This window comes from Cavia porcellus, unplaced genomic scaffold (assembly GCF_034190915.1).
Source record: "Cavia porcellus strain 051 isolate PalLab524CR breed Dunkin Hartley unplaced genomic scaffold, mCavPor4.1 scaffold_7, whole genome shotgun sequence".
In the NCBI taxonomy this organism is placed as follows: domain Eukaryota; kingdom Metazoa; phylum Chordata; class Mammalia; order Rodentia; family Caviidae; genus Cavia; species Cavia porcellus.
In genome coordinates, this window is record NW_026947490.1 from 72,042,182 (window position 1) to 72,046,596 (window position 4,415).

Genomic DNA, 4,415 nt, shown 5'->3' on the forward strand with positions numbered 1-4,415 from the left:
TGGCTTGAGGGCCATGAGGAAATAAAGCATACAAGTGTCTAGGTAGGAATCCTCCAGGAAGAGGGAGCAGGGAAAGCCAAGATCCATAAACAGGGAATAATTGGCGTATGGAGGAGCAGGGGCAGAGTGGCTGACGCACATACTCCAAGAAGAGTAAAAGAATGGAACCCTACTGGGATATTTGTAGCAAAATCATAACATTCTCTCACTCCCCAGTAACAATAAACATATCCAGCACCCCCTCCTTGGTTGTTGTATGCCACACCACTCCTGTGAGTCAGGGTTCCGTGTAGAAATGGCTGAGCCCAAGAAGTCAAGTACAAGATGATAATGAAAACTGCAGGAACACAGGACTTAGTGGGGTGAGCAGAGAAAGCACCAGAACTCAATTCTGGACAGGTCGGTTTGGAGAGATTGTTTAGACATCTGGGTGACATGCTGACCGTGGAGCTGGCTATGAGTCTAGAGGTCTCACCAAGAGCCTGGGAGCACTTCCAGCCTTGAGGATAAATGACATCACCTAGCCAGTGAGAGCCTGTGGAAGGAGCACAAACAAACAAATATGCAAAATTGGTAAACATGAGGAGAGGAAAGGCCAAAACAGAGGGAGCATTCAAAGAAAAGAAGCAATTGTTCAAGTTTGCTAAGATTTACTTTCCTGGATCTGAGCTGGGAAGGCTTAGCTTGGTCTTGCATGCACAGGACAGAATGCAGAGGGTCTGGAATCAGCCTAAAATTTCCTCCTTCACAACTCACAAGTGAAAACGGATGTTTTGAATTAGAAGCATTTAAAATAAAGCAAGGTGAGGTTTTATAAACTGATAAAACTGCTATGGGGGAAAAAATAAAACCCTTGAGATGAAGCTAGAACTCTAGGAGAATTAATAAGAAAATGGACAGGAAGAGATGCTTGTGTGAGGATTGCCCCTGGCCCGCAGCTTCTCCTGACACAGGAACTTTTTGAAGGAACAGATCTGCATTGGCAAGTTGAAGACTTCTCACACAACACTGTAGCTGGACTTACACAACTGCTGGCCTCACACTGCTGGCCTTGACCCTTCCATCTCATTGCTTCTTTTGTTTTCCTGCATTCCTAACTGTGTAACTGAGAAACTTGCCATCTCCAGTGTCTCCCATAGGATTTAGACACACCCAGAGATGATGCTGTACTACAACACTGTGATGAACAGCAAGTTAGAAGCTGATATGTAGGCGGTGTTTACTGCTTGCAAAATGTTTATTAAGTGTTTTCTCTTTTAGCCCTAGAATCTCTACAACATAGACGCTACTACCATCCTTATTTAACAATCAGGAAATTGGGAGGATAATTAAGGATTGAATGTGTGCCCTTTACATTGAGGTATATTCCCAGCCTGTCTTCACTAAGCAGTATAATTAATATAACAAGCTAAAACAAAGAGCAAACTAAAAGACAGGCAACGGGCAAGAGGGGGATGGATCTTTTGCAAATAGGAAGAAGATAAAGATATGGGGAGGGGTAGAGAATGGAGGGGAAGGGACGTAAAGGAATTGACATGCTGACTCTCCACTACAAACATAATCATTATGTACTGTGAACATGAGCTAATTAAAAAAATCTTTTAAAAAAGAAAAGAACATGCTAGTTCCATTGTGTGCTACTTAGAGCTCCTCAGCCTTACACGTTTCCCCATTTGCAAAATGAGAAACATACAGAAGTGCAAGACTGAAAACTACACCAAAGGTCAGCTCCTAATTAAAAGAGGCTTCCAATACTAGAGATTGGACCCAGGGCCTTCCCACTGATGCTGCCTCCCCAGACCTTATTTATTTACTTATTTATTTATGTACTTCAAAAGAGTGTCTCACTAAATCACTAAATTTCCGAGACTTGTGAATCTCCTGCCTCAGCCTCCTAGAGTTCTGAGATTCCAGGCACGCACTACCATGCCCAGTTAATATATGGAAATTGGGGAATTTAAAAATGGTTAAAATCACCTCTCCCAACATCATGTACCATGCAAATGACAGCTCTAATATTCATATTTGTCTTTCTGCACCTGCTGCACTGTTTTCTTATCATTGGAGTGCATTTTTGTTTCTTAGAGACAATCCTCTCCGAAGTGGCACTGGACTGGTGCCAGGAGTAGAGCAGACACATAAGTGGCACCTGTCTGGCATGTGCCTCAGCTGTCCATGCAGATGAAAAGTGTCCCATGAATGCAGTACCTCGTAAAAACAACTATCTACAAGATAAACACAGTGCATTTGAAATCAGCTCCATCTATGCCATCGAACTTATGAGTGTGTGTTTACTATAGAATCTGGCTGACATTTCTAGAGTAACTCTTTCAAGTTGACACTCAAGAATCACTTCAAGTCTTGTATGTGTAACTTGTAGATAGAAAATAAATGAAGCAGAGAAAATGTTACAGGAATTTCTGATGCCTACATTTTGGGAGCTTTTGTTCACTATACAGCTGTCCCCTTGAGTCTAAAAACATCTTTATACTATCCAGGATATATTGGGGCACAGTTAAAGCTGGCTACCCCAGGGGGGAGCAAGCCCCAAAACTGTGAAAATAGACTCATCTCCTCTATTTGAAAAATTCAAGAAGAAGGGAAAGAAAAGGCTGAATTTACAAAGTAAAGAGTACTTTTCTCTCCTTGTTAACTGAAATAGAAAAAGGTTCCCAGCTTCTGCATATGTGCCCTTATCTACCTGCTTAAAGGCTTTCAAAAATAATCAAGTCACTCTGGAAGGTGTTGATGGTGGATTAGATAAATCTACTCTCCCTGTCTTCTTTCACTGACATCTAGGTAATATGGTTCTGATCACAAAGCAATGCTCTGCGTAGAAGCTGCAAGGACACTCAGTGCCTATTTATCATCCCATCATCGTAGGTTTGCACAACCAACAGTAATTCAACTTTACACCATGTTTGTATCTTCAGCTATTACTGTGCATAGTTCTTAGTATTAAAGGATACTGTAAGGGAATTTTCATTGGAAAACAAAAAGCAATAATAACACTTCCTAAGTAGAGTTCTAAGTGCTAAACTAGGAAAGAGAAGAGGAAGAGTTAGAGGGAGAGAAAGAGAGAAATTCAAGGACAGACAAAGGGAAGAGCTGGAAATCTATCTTGTAACCACAATGCATAATGAATGCATCAAGAAGTTAAAATTACATTTGAAACCTATTTCAAGATCAGATCATTTAAACCATGATATATTTTTATATTCCCAAGTTCTTTCTTACAATTTACAATTCTTAATTTAACTTATAATCACATTTTTCTTAAAACATCACAGCTTTAAACAGAAATCACTTTAAGTTCATAATGCTCACTCCTGCATATAATTCACTTAAATTATTTCTCATAATTAAAAATTCCAGTGAGTCAATTTTTCCTGGAGCAATTACAATGCTGAGCAAGTAGAGTCCGTAGCTAATTTAACATCTGTTATCTACTACGATCACAAACAGCAACATCCAAAGACATAACTACTGCAACAGGAAACAAGAGACATTGAGAATTGTTGATGTCAAAGGAATTACATGGTGATGACTGCAAGGAACTGAATTAATAAAGCTACAGATCCTGCAGCACATTCCAGTACAGGGTGCCAGCTGCACAACAAACCAGGGCCACATGTCAAACTCGCAGATGTCAAGAAAACAGCAGTTACAGCTGGGTCAGTGTCAGCCACAGGCCTTATTGACAAACACTTGCCTGTGTCAGTCTCTAATATTGATGAGCTGCAAAAAGACAAATCACTGTACGAATTATACCCTCCTTCCTCTCTGCTTCCCTTATTGATTTGGACTGGAAATAGTCATGCAGTTGTTATTTCAATCCCATCTGAGTATTTTGAACTATCCTGAATTAGCAGTGGTCTACAAAATGTCTTTGAACAGAAACAAAAGGAAGCTCTATTTTAAACATTCATAAAAGAGTTTAACTTGACCTGGTTGCAAAATGTCCTCATTAAATATACACACAAAGCACACACACACACATGTGTATGTGAATGTGTAGACACACATGACTTCAGGATGATGGACATGCTTTCATGTTGAAAAACGTTAAGTGAAAAACTGAAATTAACGATAGCTTCTACATTAAATTTAGTGACACTCAAGTTAACTCAAGCAATCTTTTGGAAGTCATCTATCTGTCGGGAATTGAGGAAATAAAAATGAACTACATTTCCCTTCTCACTCATAATCCAATAAGAAAAAGAGATTTAAAAACACATTAACATCACACAATGAGCGAACTGCATTGCTAGGGAAGCATGAAAAATCCTCCATAAATGCACAGATGAGAGACGATATTTCTTATACATAAAATATAAATGATTTACAAGTCAAAAGTATATTTAAACACTGCACATTTCATACTTTAAAACAATAAAAACAAGAAAACTATAATA